This window comes from Felis catus, chromosome B1 (genome assembly GCF_018350175.1).
Source record: "Felis catus isolate Fca126 chromosome B1, F.catus_Fca126_mat1.0, whole genome shotgun sequence".
NCBI lineage: Eukaryota > Metazoa > Chordata > Mammalia > Carnivora > Felidae > Felis > Felis catus.
In genome coordinates, this window is record NC_058371.1 from 140,234,097 (window position 1) to 140,253,471 (window position 19,375).

The 19,375-nt window shown below is 37.4% G+C and overlaps 1 long non-coding RNA gene across 1 annotated transcript; it reads right to left on the minus strand.

Annotated features, from left to right (window-relative positions):
* Window positions 1-8,888: 8,888 nt before the first annotated feature.
* On the minus strand, window positions 8,889-18,338 carry LOC123385027. Its single transcript, XR_006596989.1, has 2 exons — window positions 17,952-18,338; window positions 8,889-9,061 (listed from the first exon to the last, which is right to left on the minus strand). It is a non-coding gene; the product is annotated as an uncharacterized LOC123385027 (long non-coding RNA).
* Between the last annotated feature and the right edge of the window lie 1,037 nt (window positions 18,339-19,375).

Sequence of the window (19,375 nt, forward strand, 5' to 3'; positions counted from 1 at the left end):
ACAAAGAACTCTACATTTTGCAAACCATTTGAAAATAAAGTTGCTGAACAGATGTGCTATTAACCCAACTTGAACATTTATTTCCTACAAAGATGTTTTTTAACATAACCACAAGACTACCTAAATCAAGAAGCTAATATGAATAAATTTGAATCTGCAAATTCTGAGACCCTATTCAAATTTCACCATTATCCCAATAATGTCCTTAATAGTAAAATGATCCCGTTCCGAACAACACATGGCATTTACTAGTCATGTGTTTTTAATCTTCATATCACAACTGTTCCTCAGTCTTTCCTTGCCTTTCATGACTGACAGTTTTGAAGATAACAGGACAGTTCTCTTCTTGAATATTCCTCAATTTGTTTGTCTGATATTTTCTCAAGTTTAGAGTTATGTTATGCATCTTTGGCAAAGGTATCACAGAAGTGATGCAGCGCTCTTATTGTAGCATATCAAGGGGTACACAGTTTCAATCTGTCCCATTACTGAAAATTTGTGATTACTGTTGTATCTGCTAGGTGTCTCTACTATAAAGATACCCTTCCATGTTAAATTAATGCATATTTTGTGGGATAGAGTTTTGAAACTGTATGTTTCCTGTTTCTCATCAAAATTTGATGTATTAATTTATTTGTTTTCATATAATATAGACTCATGCATTCCAATTTCATTCTATGTGTTATAATCCAATACTAGCATTCTTTATTTTGATGCTACAATTGTCCCAGATTTGCCCAGTGGGAACCCCTTCAAATAGACTTCCGAGTCCTTTGGGGATGTCTCCATTATTCTGTAGCACCACAAGATGCTCCTTATCTTTTAATTTCTCTGTCTCAGTGCTGAGAATCAACCATTTCTTCAAGGAACTCTTTTTCTATTAGTGCAGTATCCACAAGTCAATGTCTGAATGCTGCTATCATGGAGTCTCTTCTCTCAGGACCTCACAGCAGACAAATGGAGAAAATATATGCATGTAGGTATAGATTTAGAATTATTTCTGTATGTATCAAAAGACACTGAGGAACATGAGGTCACACCAACATTTTGAAATCCCATCTAACACCACAGGGAAGGAAAAGAAAAAGAATAGGAGGGAAGAAAAAGGGAACAGAAGGTGAAGAAAGGGGAGTAAAGGCAAGGAAAGAGAAGAGAGAAAAAGAAAGAAAGGGAAAGGGAATTAAGGGGAAAAGGAAGGGAAGCGAAAAGAAGAGAAGCAGAACGCTGTCATGTTTATAGATATGCCCTTAGAAGACTTTAGAAATGGATGCCTGGGTGGCTCAGGGAGTTGAGCACCCAACTCTGGATTTTGGCTCAGATCATGATCTCAAGTTTGTGGGATGCAGCTGCACAATGGGCTCCACACTGGCAGCATGGAACCTGCTTGGGATTCTCTCTCTCTCCCTTTCTCTCTCTGTCCCTCCTCCCTTCATGCATGTTCTCTCTCTCTCTCTCTCTCTCTCTCAAAATAAATAAATAAACTTAAAAAAAAAAGAAGAGCTTGAAGAAAGCACAAACTCACATTTCAAAGGGAATGACAACACTTTAAAAAATGCCTGTGTTTTCTATTTGTTCCCTTGTTTTTGTTTTTGTCTTTGTGTTTTCCTGCTTGCACTCAACAGTTGGGCTTACTCTCTCCTCTACCTCTCTCTGCCTTTTCATGAAGACATGAAGAAGAGTTGTGGGTATTCCAGGCCAACCATCAATCAACTGACTCCCAGGTTTGTAAGAGAGCCCAGCCAAAATGAGCAGAGCCATCTACCCAATCCATAACTACCCATAATCCATGTCAGTGCATGGGAAACCCAGCTGAGACTAGAAGAATCTCTGAACTAACCTGTAGTCCTGTGAACAATAATAATTTGGTTATTATTTTAAGCCACTGAATTTTTGGGTCAAGTGTTATATATCATTATTCTGGCCTGTTGAATTAAACTAGAAGTTATAGTATGAAATCATAAATACTCTTTCCCTATCAATTATATTTTCTGCAGTACTTAATATTCCACAGACATGGTTTTACTTGAAGATGGGTAAATGGACTATGGTTAGGTTTCACAGTAAGTTAGATGCGTACAACTGAGACCATTAGAGTAGAATCTTATCTTTGTATGATTGACTAAATGACCGCAGACTATAATCCTGAACCATGTAGTGAACATTTCAAGAGCACAGACAATGTGTTATTTTTCTTTGTATATCTAGCACCTGGGAGAGCCCCTACTGTATTTGCAAGAGTGTAAGAACTCATTCAGTAAGTGAATAAACAAAAAGACAAGTGAATTCTGGCCAGTTATTTTAAAAGTTGAGTATAATAAATATTTATTTAATGAATGAAGGAATGAGGATTCACATTAACTAAACAAAAATCCTTCTAATAAAACTAAGGAGTAGAAAAAACAAGCCAATAGAACTGGCTCTAGTAATGAAGAAGTATGTAAGAATAAAGGAGAGATGACAAATATTGATGAAAGGGACAGTTTTATAAAGCAAGCATCATGGCAAAAGAGTTAGGAAAGAGAGCATTTCATTTTCCTGAAAACTCAGCATCCCCAGACCTTCTCAGTGTATGATTTACATGTCACAAATTCCTAAAGAGAGATAGATGTGCCGACAATGTTTTCAAAGTGAGTACACAAGAAGTATGCCAGGACTCCTGAGTTCTGTAAATGTGGCAACATTGCCTCAGCAGAGGGTGCACGTAGTTGTGTTTCTTGTGATTTCAACAGAAATTAATTTTGTTAGCATTCTTTAAAAACAAATGTAAAAGCTTGGCTTTCTTTTCCCATGTTCTAATTAAAATCAGGATTTTAACAATTATTTTCAGAAACCAAGTTGATGTTGATACATTACTATGCGGATAGCTCTGTGTTGTAGCAATGATGTTTTGTGCTTGGATGATAATAACTGTCAAAATGCAAGGGGTTAGTGAACAGGACCCATGGGGAATGGCAGGATGACACTCTATGCAAGACATTCTGCTAATAGGTCTGAGAGCAATTACTGTATGGTTTATGATCACAACATTTAACCCTCTCACTCTCAGACTGGAAGAAGCTTAGCTAGCAATCTGCTTGAGGAAATTTTCAGCACTCTATGTTTTATGAGTAAAGTCCATTCAAGGAACATGTTAAGAGGACTGTCAAATATATCTGTGCATTAGAAACATCAATGTGGTCTATAACATGACTGTTGCACAGCAAATGAGCAAGCTCAGAGAAGACTGGGGCCTCTGACTTCACCCATTCCAGAACCAGCCTATTCAGATTACTTGCATTTCTAACTTTAAGTTCAGTTGATCAGTTACTCTTTCCTTGTTTTCATGCACTGCTCCTTCACATCAGCATTAGGGTTTCACTATTTTTACTTGAGTGCTGTTATGGCATTATGCTAGCTCCGATTTTCTTTAAAGGAAGTATAATTGTATGAGTCATGTTTACAGAAAGACAACATAAGCCTATGGTAATCATCTCACTTACCCATTGAGTTAGTATTCTTTCTAAAATATTCCAAATTTGCTACCATCTCCTTTCCTGCTAACCAGTAGAGTACCTTGGTTTCTCAAATCCTTAATTTTTTCCATATACCAAATCATGTTCTATAACTAATTTACTCCATTATCTACTACCAAGAAAGAAGAGCAAGTGATTTAGATTAAACCATAACAAGGAGTGTGCGTGTGTGTGTGTGTGGGGGGGGGGAGAGTCATAATATGATTATTGAAAGGAAGCTTCATAATTTGGAGATTTGGAGAAAGACAGTGACTATATGGTAAAGGTTAGATGTGACATTGAAACACATTTGATCTGGAGATAGTTTCTGAGCCTATAAGATTCAGATATAATAAGTTTCTAATTCTATTCAGCAGGATGTCCAGTGACTGGCAATTTGAATTAATGATTAACTAAAAATTATCTTCTAATTTGATCATTACATATAATATAAACATTTTTACAAATGACCTATGTGAGGTCCTTCTAACAAATGTATGTTTGGGATAAATGGATTACTTTTTTTCTCTAAAATCTCATATAACAAATTTAGCTTTATTTTGTGTAATGCTTGCCTGAATCAATTTGCAAAATAGAAGTATCATTGCCAATAATAACTTTCATTATTTAATGCTTATTATGAAAGTTATTTGAGGTGTCTGCTTAGTTGCTGAGAACCCCAACCAGGGTTTATAGGTACATTTGTACAGCTTGTAAACCTAGGGAATACGATTTACATTTTATTCAGTATAAATTAATAGATATATTTGTTATATATACATCCTTATAATAATTTCCACCAAATTTAGCACTAAAATTTTGCAAGGGAAGTGCAACTTTTCCTAATTCATACATAAGTATCACTTAGCCCAGGAAGAAGAAAATTTTTGAAATTTTCCTTTCAAACCCAAAATTTGATGTTTCCAACAGAAGTTCATTTGATATGACTTTGCCTCCCTGTCTAGAGATTTTTGGATTGGTAGTAGACACAGGCCTATGCTGGGCCAACAGAATTTTCTCCTGATCTGTTTCTCTGTCAAGTTGGAACTAAGGACATGAAAAACCAAGAGCTACAGAGAGGCCAACTTTTGCCCCATAGTGAGGTCAAAGAAACTAATATGCAAAGAGATAAGAATATGAAGACATGAATAAAGGAGTAGGGACACAAAAGGAAGGAAGCATAGTATCTAAGAAATGGTTGGCTTACTTGTCAATGTCTTTCCATCTCTTGATTCTACTTGCTTCTGTATTCAGTTGTCTTTTGTTGTCATGGGTTTCAGCATATATGCACACAACCTCCCCCCCAATTGAAAACTTAAATTATATTGAGTGAAGAATAGTAGCCTTATCAATAGAAAATTATGATATTTTATAGTGACTGCTATGGTGGAAAAGGATAGGGTGATGGATCCCAGACCCAAATTTGAGTAACATAGAAGTTTTTCTGCAGGAAGTATCCATGGAGGGGCATACAAGAAAGATGGAGTTAGCCAGATGGATAACACAGAAAGGATTCCAGAAAAGGAAATGGCATTATGAAGACTGTAGATGAGAAAGAGCAAGGGGAGTTGAGGGGAAAGGAAGTAATTCGAGCTGGTGAAAGATGAGACTGGACAGTTACACAAAGTTCAACTTTTAAAGGGCTTTTGTAAACTGTACTAAAGAGTTTGAACTTGGTCCTGAGAGCAATGCAGAGCACAAGATAAGTCTGCTAAATAGGCAGATGGAAACCATTTAGGGATTTGGGGGTCTTCTTGTGTTAATTATTTTGGTTTTTATCCAAATAGCATGTTTAAAACATGGGAGAACCGATTGAAATTTCAGGGAGAAATAGGTAACTCCAGTTAGTATAACTGGAAATGTAAGAAAACATAATGAGGAGAAACAGGAAAGGAGAGGAGGAGAGGGTCACATGCGTACAAGACATATTTCATATGTAGCAGAGAAACTGAAGGCAGAGGGTTTGTGAGAGGAAGAATCTCAGAGGATAACTGGCAGTCTGAAATGGACGAAGCAAAACTTGTGTGTGATTTTTTTTGAGAATCATGTTTTGCTCCTTTTCATTCACTGGCATGTTGTGAAAAGTGAGAAAGCAGGGTTATATAAGATAGGAACTGAGGAGATCTAAATAGCTATAAAACCCACTCTATCTGAGAATATCTAGCTGGTCTAAAGGAAATATCCAAGAGGCAAAATGATCTTTGAGTCAATATGAAAAGGTGGTGACATCCAAAACTTTTTTTTTTTTTTAACAAAAGCATGGCAGTATAAATCCTCTTATTCTTTACATAAATATTTATTGTGTTCCTGCCATGTGCAAGGCACTATGTTGGGCATTGGGTATATATTGGCAAGGAAGATATACATTGTCCCTGCCCTCATGGAACTTACAGTCTAGTGGGGGGGGGGGTAACCATTAAACAAATAACTTTAAAATTATTAGTAATTGAGGGTGTGTAACAAGGAGTTCTACTAACCTGTGTGTGTTTGAGGAAGCAGTGTGTGAATGGTACTGTGGACCAAACTATGTTCCCCTGAATATGTGTGTAGACGTTCTAACCCTCAATATGACTGTATTAGGAGACAGAGCCTTTAAGGAGTTAACTAAACTTACAGGACTGGTGTCTCTCCTTAGTTGCAAATATCCACTTCTTTCCTGAGCCATATTTCTAGACTTCAAAGAGAAGGGAAGTCTCATTCTTCTCTTGTTATTATTGGTCATGAAGCAATACTCAGCAGCCCATGTAATTACATATGTATGCATGAAATCTTTATTGAATGTTTATTTTTGCAATGTCTATCATAGCAACATTTCTTCCTTACAGAAACATGATGAGGTAGGTAATATCATTATCGTCATTATGTAGATAATGAGGCACAGAGGAAACTGAGGCACAGAGTAGGTGACAGAAAACTGGTATTTGTTTTGAAAGGTTGGTCTCCCTTCACCATGCCCATTATAATGTATTTAAGTTTTCTTCCATTTTAGATATTTAAGTGAGATAGCATTGACAAACTACACTCAGAAGACTCAGGTGTAAGACCTGTTTCTAGTCTCTGCTGGTTCATGTGAGCTCCCAGAATTGGGCTCCAAGGAAGTTGCATTACAGTCCCCACATTCTGGCAAAAAAATCTTTGATTAAAAAAATAATGGGCGCCTGGGTGGCGCAGTCGGTTAAGCGTCCGACTTCAGCCAGGTCACGATCTCGCGGTCCGTGAGTTCGAGACCCGCGTCAGGCTCTGGGCTGATGGCTCAGAGCCTGGAGCCTGTTTCCGATTCTGTGTCTCCCTCTCTCTCTGCCCCTCCCCCGTTCATGCTCTGTCTCTCTCTGTCCCAAAAATAAATTAAAAACGTTGAAAAAAAATTTAAAAAAATAAATACAGCGTTTTAGAAGAACTCCAAGAATAATCCTTGGTAAGTATAGTCAGTGTCAGAAGACCCACACTAAAGAGTGATGGAGTCTGCTTAGACAGAGGACACCTACAGCCCTGGCAGGAGAGCAGAGCGAGTTGTCCTCTGGTAGCCCTACTGAGGGACCCAGGTTTTTACTCTCTGGCCTCCCACTTATCTCCATGAAGAAATGGGCTAGGGAGGTGTCTTATAAATCTGCTGTTTAGACAAGGCAGGTTACAGATGAAGGGAGAAAGCACCCTTGCATTCCCTGGACCTGCAGTGTGTTTGTGTTTCACAGCAAGATGTAGCCCCTGAAGAAATGGCACCTGCTGCAGGGAGCCATCTTGAAGTAGGGAGGAAGGTGGGGTCACAACCCATCCATACAGCCTTTACTGCTAGGAGATGTTAGCTTCTGGTTAGCCATTTATAAAAGCGAGCTTGAAAGAGAAACTTAAAACTTTAAAAAAGTAGATAATCATAACTTGATCAAAGGGAACAAGAGAATGATAAAATGGTAAATAAATCAAATAAAGAAGAAAATCAAAATAGCCAAAATAAATAAACAGTATGGCACAAACGGGAAAAACCATTAGACAAAACAGATCTACAGCTTAATACAAGTGGCGTGTGATGTATCATGAGTGAAGGCAGTGGCAGGGGACCAGGTGGTACTTTGCACTTTCCCCTTCCTGGCCCTTCTACCAGGTCAAACTCCAGTTGGTTTTCTAAGCCTTGAAGCATAAGACCCTTGGAGAGATTTTCTCCATTGAAAGCCTCAGGTAAAGCCCTGGAATCTGCCTCCCCTGCCTATAACCCAGATGCCTTCATACCCAAACGTTTAAAGGCTACCTAATCAATACACAGAGCTCCAGAGGAGCCTCTAATATCTAGCAGTACAGTGAATACAGGGGAAAAACACAGAAATACCTACCGCCTTGGTTCCCATCTGCCCGATCTTGCCTTAATTCTGCTGCTGTTGAAGAAGAACGTATAGTTTTCCTCTCAATCTTCACTTAGCTTTTCACTAAGAAGATTTCAACTCACCTGACCTGATAGTGCCAAATGTAATAATGCTATTGTTGGTGTTACAATAACTGTGGCTTCGGTTGCATGGTAATTAACTGTGCATGTGTGTGTGTGTCTCTCTCTCTGTTACATTTTGAACATACTTTCTTTATCTTTCTTTCCTTTTTTTTTTAATGGTACTGATTTAGGTAACCAGCCGGGTAGGTTGCATTAATGGCCCTAAATCTTCACCCTTGCCTATATATAAGCACTTTGCCATGTGTGGAGATCCAATGAAAATATTAACCTCATCCAGAAACCACCATCAGACACACCAAGAATATTGTTTGACTAAATGTCTGGACACCCTGTGATCCAGTCTAGTTGACATATAAAATTAACCATCACATCACATGATGTTGCAGTTACTCACACTAAAAATATGTGCTATTTCCTCAACCTTTAACTTAGATGTGTCTACATGATTTACTGTGACTTTTGCAGTGTTAGCAGGCTTACCAAGCTTTTTGGTGCTTCTACCTGTTCTCTTTCACCTCTGCCTGACTATGGGATAATACATCTGGAATAGTCTGCTGGGCCCGTGAGGAAGATGAGCAACTCATGAAGCAGAGCTGAGTTACCCCAGCTGAGCTCAGCCTGAGTGAGCCAATCTCTGCCAACCCACAACCACATTAACTAAGTGAAAGCTTATTGTTGTATGACTGAGAAGTGTGGGCTCTGTTATGCAGAGCAATTGTGCTCAGTTAACCATTACACCATCCATTTTGCTTATATGGACCTTTTTTTATCTGTTCTATATGTTCAGTTGTTGCAAACTTTCCTACACTCCTTGATCTTTTTTATCTGTTCTGAATGATGATGATAGTACAGATACTTTACTTAGGTTTAATATCACCCTTGTCAAAAGAATGTAATACACATATGCAGTACTGAAAGTTAAGTGTGACAAATTAAACTCACACAGCTCTCTGAAAGTGTACAATGTAAGGGAAAAAAACACTTTAATGCAAAGAAGTGAAACTCTGTAACACACAGAAGTGATTCCGGTGGTCCCTGCTCAAAACCCGTAATGTCTCTCCACCAGTTTACAGAGTCTCATAGGTAGGCTCTACGCCCTCTGGTCTAAACTCCTCTTTTTGCCTTGTGTAACCTGTAAGTTAAACAGCAGAATTAATGGGTGGTAATTATAAAAGTAACTTGCTTTTTATCTTTCACCATCCCTTTAAAACTGTTCAGTGTAAATATTCCTTCCCCTACCCCAAATGCAGACTTAGACAATCTGATGACCATTTTTTTTCTCTTGGGTTTTTTTTCTTTCTTATACTCCCTTTAAGTTATAAGCATGATCAGTGAATACATGTGCCAGTTCAATATGTCATTCAAAGCTCTAAAGTTAATGTAATGTTAAATTATTTCTTTCCCAAAAAAGAGGTTAAAGTGGGAGAGAGCCAAAGCATAAGAGACTCTTAAAAACTGAGAACAAACTGACGGTTGATGGGGGGTGGGAGGGAGAGGAGGGTGGGTGATGGGTATTGAAGAAGGCATTTTTTGGGATGAGCCCTGGGTGTTGTATGGAAACCAATTTGACAATACATTTCATATAGAAAAAATTATTTCCTTCCCCTAAACTGGGTCCTGGGATAAACTGCTTGCAGGAGGAAAAAGAGAAGATTCCCCTTTTGTTTCATTCACTTCCTCCTTCACTAGTCAGCTGCTGTTTTGACCTTGCCAAGGTAGGGGATGGAGTAGGAAAAGACAGGTAAGAGGGAAAGTTCTCATCTGACCAATACTGAAATAAGATGGCTCTGTTGATGGTTTCCTTCACTGAGAAAAAGCCTTTTATTTTGCTATAGTCCCAATCATTTATTTTTGCTTTTGTTTTCCTTGCCTGAGGAGACATATCCATAAATATATTGCCAAGGGCGATGTCCAGGGGATTACTATCTGTTTTCTTTTAGGACTTTCATGGTTTCAGGTCTCACATTTAGGTCTTTAATCCATTTTGAGTTTATTTTTGTGTAGGGGGTAAGAAAGTGGTCCAGTTTTGTTCTTTAATCTTTGGCATAGCAAAGGAAACCTTCAACCAAATGAAAAAGTATCAATTGAATAGGAGAAGATATTTACAAATGTTATATCCGATAAGGGGTCAATACCCAAAACATATAAAGAACTTATACAACCCAATACTAAAAATAATAATAATAATAAGTAATCTGATTGAAAAATGAGCAGAGGACCTGAACAGACACTTTTCCAAACAAGACATACAGGTGGCCAATGGACATATGAAAAAATGCTCAACATCACTAATAATCAGGAAAATGAAAATCAAAACCAGAATGAGATGGTTTTGACACCTGTCAGAACCTGACACCTGTCAGAATGACTAGTATCAAAAAACCAATAAATAACAAATGTTAGTGAGGAAAAAGGAAGCCTTGTGCAGTGTTGATGGGAATATAAATTGATGCAGCCACTGTGGAAAACAGTACGGTATTTCTTAAAAAATTAAAAATAGAAATACCATATGACCCATGAATTTCACTTCTGGATATTTATCCAAAGAAAATGAAAAAGCTGATTTGAAAAGATATACACACCCCTATGTTTACTGCAGCATTATTTACAATAGGCATGGAAGCAACCTAAGTGTCCACGGATAGATGAGTGGATAAAAAAGATGCGATATATGGATAATAAAGAAGAAGTGGTATGTAGATAGATATGGATGTAGATAAATAGAAATATACAGAGGTAGAGATAGAGATATATAAATATAGATATATCACAATGGAGTATTAGCCATAAAAAAAGACTGAGATCTTGCCAATTGTGACAACATGGATGGACCTAGAACATGTTACACTAAGTGAAATAAAACAGAGAAAGACAAGTACCATATAATTTTACTTAGATGCAGAGTCTAAAAATGACAAATGAACAAACAAAACAGAAACAGACTAAAAAATACAGAGAATAAACTGTTGGTTGCTAAAGGGGAAGAAAGTAGGGGAATGGGCAAAATAGGGGAAAAGGATTAAGAGGTACAAACTTCTAAACATAAAATAAATAAGTCACAGATATGAAAAGTACACTATAGGTGTGGGGAAGAAGCTTAGGAATTCCTTGAGGTTGCACCAATTGGTTAACAAGTCATGAAGAATTAGAAAGCCATAGGATGTAAATAAGATCAGGTAAATGGGGAAAAGGACCCCAATATAGGGCAAAGGAATAGGAATAGGAAATCTCAGGATGAAAACATCCAAGATGAGGTAAACAAGATTAGGTATTTAGGGAAGAAATGCCCCCCAACTTAGTACAATAGCAGAAAGCTGCTTTCACAGGAAGGAAGGGCGAAAATAGGTAAAAAGGAAAACAGGACTTTAGACCACAGCAGGGTGAAGTTGCCCAGAGCTGAGCTAATTGGCAAAAGTAAGGTGCCTTGTTGACCCTGAGGTAGCATGCTCTGTCTTTCTTGTCCCCAGGCCAGTTTAGGTAAATAGAGGTGGCACCTTATGTCTACTGTAAACAACCTTCCTCCCAGCACCAGAGTTTTGATTTGTATTGACCAAAACCCCTAACACCGCATATCTTCAAAACCCCCATGCCCATGAGTTAATGTTCACGGTTTCATTGTCTCTTTGTGCACAGCCATCATGCTTGTAAGCCTTCTGATCCTAATACAAATGGAGCAAGGACCCTTATTCAGGGGTCTTGTCTCCTCTGGAACATTAGCCTCTCTCGCATTTTAATCCTGCATTCTGTTCTCTTGCTGGACAAGAGAGAATTCCAGATCCAGAGTCTATGGAATTCTAGGGAATTCAGTCAATAATAGTGTAATAACATTGTATGGCAACAGATGGTAACTACATCTATCATGGTGAGCCATGTATAGTATATGGAATTGTCTAATCATTATGTTGTGGAGCTGAAACTAATATAACATTGTATGTTAACTACAATAATATATATTTTTTTTAAATTTTTTTTTCAACGTTTATTTATTTTTGGGACAGAGAGAGACAGAGCATGAACGGGGGAGGGGCAGAGAGAGGGAGACACAGAATCGGAAGCAGGCTCCAGGCTCCGAGCCATCAGCCCAGAGCCTGACGCGGGGCTCGAACTCACGGACCGCGAGATCGTGACCTGGCTGAAGTCGAACGCTCAACCGACTGCGCCACCCAGGCGCCCCCAATAATATATATTTTAAAAATAAATATGTAATGAATAAAATAAGATGTCTCATGTACTCTAATCCTGGCCAATGTTTAAAACTGCCTCTTTCTTTGAGTGCAAAATCCTGTGTATACGCAGGGCTTCTCCTTCAGCGGGCCACACCATATTTCTTTCAGCTTCCAGTGCTCCCCACAGCCTCTTACAAGCAGGGTCCACTTGTTTTGTAATGCCATTATCTGGGAAGGATCCTTCAAAGTAACAATCCTATATCTCAACCTCCATACCTGGCCCTTCAAATTCACAAACATCTGCCTGGCTGGAGGAGGATAGCTCCATCCCAGATGTGACTACTTTGCTGTATAAACTATTGGAAAAGTCCATATCCTCAAAAAGGCACACAATTTAAGCCCTGTGAGTTGCCCCATTAAAGTCCCCTTGCTAAATTTGATGCGAAAATAACATGACAGAGAGAAAGTTTCCCCAGGGCAGGTGTCTCCAAAGAAATTCTCCTCTATAATCTTCCCTTTTTCATTTTCTTAAGCCTTTTACAATGTGATGTGCTGAGTGAGATGTTTAAGAGTCAGACCATTGGTTTTCCGGCAAATCTTTTGAAATTTTTCATATGGCTCAGCACCTCTCTGGTATCTTAATGGCCCTGTCAAAATTTCCAATTTGTCACCTGCTTCACTTGATACTCATTATTTCTCAGGTGGCTGTTCAGTCACATGATTCTTGTGGTCCTCTAAACTCTCATGCATCTGTCCTCTCTTTTGATAAATCTCTCTTATCCAACATTTCTGTGTAAGTCTAAACTCTAGTCTATTTTCAAGGCTTCACACAATTGTTTCCTCTTTATAAAGCCTCCTTTGATCTTCTGGTCAAAATGAATGCTTCTCTCTGTGTTCTCAGAGCATGTGGCACCCTTATTAAAGTTGTTAGTAGAGCAGAGCTTGCATTATAGTTCCAAACTACAATATTTCACAGATTCTAGAATAAATGGTTTTTCACATTTAGACATTTTTGAAATAGGCATGCATTTTATAGTTAATGCAATGACATCTTATAACTGCTTGGTGGGGTTTTGTTTTGTTCTATTTTTCTACTTCTTTGTTTTTTTATAAAATGATGATACATCTCACAATTGGTAGCAACTTAGTAGTTTGTGAGCCCCTGGAATTTAGAGATTTTGTCTCATTTCTCTCCATACAACCTTCAGTGATGAATTCAGTGTCTTGCAGAAATTAGATGCTCAAAATTTGTGTTCTATGTAGTGCTGGGATACTACGCTTTTCTTCAGTGTCCACAACATTCCCAATTACCATTTCATTCACATTAAAAGAGATTTGATGGGACATTCATTACTTAAAAAGTAACATTTATTAGTCTATGTGTTGTGATTAGAGCTTTAATATCATCAGGAAGAAGTTTAATCTGACTTCATTTTCACTCCATTAAAAACCTTGTAACAGTGTTAATAAATTAGATCTCCAGAGTCATAAAAGTATATGTCATAGCCCCAATTGCACATATTTGACCACATTGGGATATTTAGCATAGTTTTAAATTTGGAGATATTCACATTTATACAAATTAATGTTTTCCATGATTTTAATGAGGGCACACAAATGTATAAATTGTATAATTTTGGTCAGTCCTGTTGTCAATGATACTAATAAACTGGGGACACATTGTGGCAATTAGAGTTCATTTCTTTGCTTAAAATGAATGTTTTTTATGTTGAGCTCACCATAGACTTGCCTTTTCTACACAGAATTATAATTAGACATCATAAAGAAATTCAGCTAGAATTATTGTTCTGGGAAAAAAAAAAGAGACTTAAGAGAACAAAATAAACCCGAATACATAGTATTAAGATGTGGTCATGATGCTTAAATGCCCTCTTACCCGCAAGATTTAATTATCAAGATTCTCAACTTAGAATCATTTGTGGCACAATATTTACTAACTTACAGGTTAAATGACTTACAGGTCATTTAATTTGTTTATAGACATGTACAGAGGCCTTATAATAGAGAAGGAAAACAACCAATAAAGAGATGAATAGTCTGTAGAAAAAGGCAACCCTACCAAATCTCAAATGTTCCCTTCCCTAGATGCCAGCATGACAATATTTAGGATGGGGAAACGTATTTCATGCATATACTGAATGAAAGTCTTTTCATATGACAAGTAAATCCATAGCTTTCTGTATATCTATGCATTCATTTTTTTCATTAACTTTGTTCTTAAGTATTTTTCTGAGCTTCCTAAGAAACAAAAAAGAATTGTTGGAATTCTAAGAGACTATGAGGGAGTTCACCAAAAGATTGGTTTCAAAAATGAAACGTACTATCTAGAAAATTCATATTCTCTCATATTTTCTTGTATGAGACAAATAAAAGGCCTTAGCTATGAATAATAATAGTTGTATTTCACAAAATGCCAAGTATGCATTTAAACTAGTAATCGTTGTTCAAAATAACCCTGAAAATAGGTGATATCATTCTCATTTTAGATAAGCAAACAAATCCAAAGAACTAACATAATGAAGCCAAGATTTGAATTTGGGTCTCTCTATCTCTAAAGAGTATATTCTGTCCCCACTCTATCCCACTATCAATGTGAAATGTCACCGTAGCACTATTTGCTCTAGAGTAGAAATAGGTGAGTCTTAAGTTTAATCTTAAGATTACTGAAGCATCACGCTGAGATCACATTATCTATTATTTCACTACCAGTATACGCTCTAAGTCAAGTTTTGGTTTCATATATGAAAGAACATTCTGATGATTAGAGATCCTCAATGATGAGATGAAAATAATTCTCAAGCAGGGACAGGATCACTGGCAGAGTTACTGAGCTACCCTATTTTGGATGAAAGTTTAGACAACTTAGATCTGCAGGGACCTTTCCAATTTTAACTATTTATAACAGCACTTTATAAGTTACTTGCAGTGAGGCAAAAAGAAAGAATAACATAAAAATCACAAGTCACAAAGTTGGAGATCATGGGTTTGAGCCTTAACTTTTATTATAAGCCTATCTGACAGCTAATTTACCTTTCTTGGCCTTGGTTTAATCAACTAAAAAAGAAAATGGACACAAAATTATCCACTTCACAGTCACTATCAAAATTAATCTGAGAAATTAAGAATAAATACACTTTATAAACTGTAATGTACTGGCTACCATACAGTGGTGCCTTATATGGGTGCCTTATATGGGTGATGTAAAGCATCCAGAAGTATTGTTTAAACTGAGTTTTATTAGGAACTTAATCCATCCTCAAGTGAGTCAGTCAGTTTCATTACATAGTCCTAAATCTTCATATTTTCTTCAACCACTTTTCTTATTCACTAGTTCAAATAGAAAATATAGCACTATTTATAATGCTATATTCTTGATTTCCTTAGAAATTCAATATGAGTTTCACCTTCCAGAATAACTCAAACTTCATTAAGTGCTTTCAGTAGTTGGTTCTTTCCAAAACCTTTCTCTCGACCTATAACTCTCCACCAATCTATAGATACAAATAAGTAGCTGTGTCCTTTGCTATTTTGACTTATCCTTTCTCACACACTTATCTTTTAAAACAATTTCTTGTTCAATGTCAAAATATACCTTAACTTGATGGTTAATTGTCATGAAGAAGTAATTGTATAACTGCCCACACTTTAAGATAAATATACTCTACTCTTATTAAACTATAATTATAAAAATTAAAATTGCTAAGATTTATTTTCTGCCAAACATTGTATTTAGGGGCTGTGTAGGATTGCTTTCTGGATCTTAAGCTTATTCTCTTTCTAACAGCAAAAGGAGAATTGGGGTGGGGAGGGAATCCTTGGGCTTCATTTCATCCCTACTTATATATTTGCTTAACTCTTGTAAGCATTTCATAATTTATAAACATTTTTTTTCCCTGATCAACTATGTGAAATAATAAGACCCAGACCTGAGGTATTACATAGCCAGTGCAAACAAGCAAGGCCAGGACTTGAAGCGAGGAAGGACTTAGAGGGCAAAACGTAGCTCATGAGGAGAAACAGGAATAAGGACAAGCCAGGATCAGACACGCTAAATGGAAAGAACAGTAGAAAAAAGTCAACATTCTTTAGCGAGCTTAGGATGAAACACAGAGCAGTCAGTGAGGAAATACTGTGTAGAAGCTGGGAGGGGACACGTTGAATCAGGACAAATTACCGAGTTCCTGGTAAATTCTAGCCTTGCTGTGCTGCCCAACAGCAGATACTGCTTACGTTCACCTACCCAAGACTGGCAGCCTCCCCCAAACAACTTCTGCAACAGAAAAAAGCACAGTAGGAGAGCGAAAATGATGCTTCAATGTATAAAATAGATCCTCCCAGATACCTCCTATCAGTTCTGCCTTGGTCAAGGGTAGACTGTGTTGCTTCAGGAAAAACAGGCAGTGGAAGCAGGGATATGAGAATTCCTCTGACCTGAAATGGGTCCTGAGACCGTGTATCCAAGTTTCATTAAGGAGCAAATCACCCAATGTTAACCCCATATTCCCTGAAGCACCAGAATGAAGTTAGCACTTTTCACAGAAAGATAACTGAGTATCCTACAATAAAAATCTAGCTTTTCTCTTTTAAAAAGCATGCTGATAATTTCATGTTTAAGGGAAAAAAAATGAGCAGGAAACTTCCGATCTGAAGTCTCTTAGAACTGGAGCAAATACACTTTTCAACCACATTTGTTAATATCTCTAAAAGAACAACACATACTTGCCATCACTTTGCAAGGTAGTTCCATTAAGTTATTCTACATGGATTCGTTCTCATTTCTCTTTTATATCATTACTGGTTTGATGATGCCTCCTAGAATTGTCATAGTGAACAGTCTATCCAAATCTTAAAAATAAACTCTTGCTGGGGCTCCTGGGTGGCTCAGTCAGTTAAGCGTCTGACTCTTGATCTCAGCTCAGGTCATGATCTTAATGGTTCGTGAGTTTGAGCCCCTCATCAGGCTCTGCACTGACAGTGCCTGCTTGGGATTCTCTCTCTCCTTCTCTCTGCTCCTCCTTCACTTAGTCTCTCTCTCTCTCTCTCAAAATAAATAAATAAATTAAAAAAATTCTTTTTGGCAAGGGTTTGTATCTGCGATTTGGGGTGGAATTTTGGCACATGGTTTCTTACGTGATTTTGTGTGCATTTGTATGTATGATGAATTAGTTGCACAGAGTTCTTACATAAAGAGGGAATAAAAAAGTAAAAGCCATAATCAGATAATTTTTTCTATCTCCAAATCTGACATCTTAGGATAATTCTTATAAGGCCATAAATTCATAATTAGACATGTTACTTTCTTCCTTTCTTTGTACTGGTATTTTTTATTATAATTATTTGGGACCTCTTTTTTCTTGTCATTAAACATACATACACTTACGAGCTGGGCTTTTCTTTTAAAGATCACTTGAGGACTAAAATAAAAATATATCCCTATATTGAGCAAGCTCCTCTCACACACACTTATATATTACATATATTGGTGAGAATTATTATACAAGGTTAGAGATAGTCTACTATGGAAGTGGTAGCCAATAAAAATATAAACTCAGTTTATTATAAGTGAAATAGATGCATGCATTAAGTAATATCTGAGGATAAAAGGTTGCTCGTCTAAGACTGGGCCTGGCAGTCTGGCCTCCCAGAAGAGGAGGTGACTGCCCACGAATCTCCTAGGCAACTGGTTACTGCTGAGTCCTTAGGGCCATTCCTCAACAAGCCAGAAAGTGGATAGAGTTTTTCACAAATAGAAATGTTGATGTGGCAAACCCTACAGCAATCCTGCCTCGTCATTCAGCTCTACCGAACACCTGGAACCCCATCCCCTGGCCCTACCAAGGTTGGGGCTGGCACGCTCCCTCGCCACAGGTGCACTCTCTTGCTGGTAGAGAAAGGCTGGAGCCCAGGTTCCTCCACACCATACTGCTATCACATTCCGCCCTCCTCAGGCCAGGCAACGGATGGCTGCTTTTAATTGTGCTGCTCAAGAGCCCCCATGACCGGAGGGAGTCTCGTTTCCAAAGCTGGAAGTCTGGCTTGGCTAGACTCTGGGTCTGCTCAAGAATGTGTGGACAACCAGAATCCCACACACCTGCTGCTGTTGCTGTCTCCAAGTTTTTTCCCTAGAATGCTGCTCTGGCAGGTCCGGTGTGTGTGCTGTCTAGCTATGTGCTCTGTTGCCATGACAACAATGACAATAGTAACAGCTACTACATAATAGCTATTTACTGGGCTGAAGACTATTTGCCTTCACAACAACATAAAGAAGTGATGAAATTATCTTCATTTTAGAGGTGGAAATTGAAGACAGAAGCGGCAAACTGACTTGCCTTCATCTACTTCAATGATCATTGATGGTGTCAGATTTTTAAATGCGGAACGGACTTTGCCTCGGATCTTTATAGTATTACTTCAATTATTCAAACTGTTGAAATGGAGAAAACTTAGCCATTTTGTTAACTAAGTCCTAAACCAAAGATCCTTAAATCACCGTTGACAAACCATAGAGTTTACTGCAATGACTGAAACCTTTCAGAGTGCCGGTAGAGGTCTAGTCGGTAAACTTGAATAGCAAGAGAAAGGCAGGTGTCTGCCTCTGCTATTTGTGGGCCTGGAGCAAAAGAACAAATGGAGGATGCTGCAATACCTGTCTTACGCTTAAAAGTTATGAATCGATATACTAATTCATAAATAAAACATGCTATGTCCTTCTACTTTCATAAGTTTACTTTAACAAAAATAATATGGGTATATATAACGGGCATTTTGTATACAGCTATTTTTTTATATGCTGAAAAACATCAAAAACAGCTTAATTGAATTATTACTATTAGACTTGTCTGCATCTTCTCTTTAGGTCTGTTATACTCAAACAAACAATAAAATTAAAAAATACATAATTCACTATATATTATATGTTTTTGATAAGATTTATTTCTTTTTTTGCTTTCGCTTGAGGAAAATCACCAGCCACGTTGTTATTATCAATATTTTCACAATTTAAGTTCTATTTACAACAATGACAGCTTAGCTATTCTCTCTCAGGGCATTGGAGCTCTTTGGTGGTTCATTTTAATTAACTTCCATCTAGAGAATCTTTATTTTTCTGAAGGAGTGTGACCTGGAATTTTTAGTGACATTTTTAAAGTATTCCTTATATTTGGATGTTAACCATGAATTTTACGAATCATTCTTAACTATTGTAATGAGGTCATACATGATAAATTACTATCAAAGAAATTATTGCAAAATATTTTAAA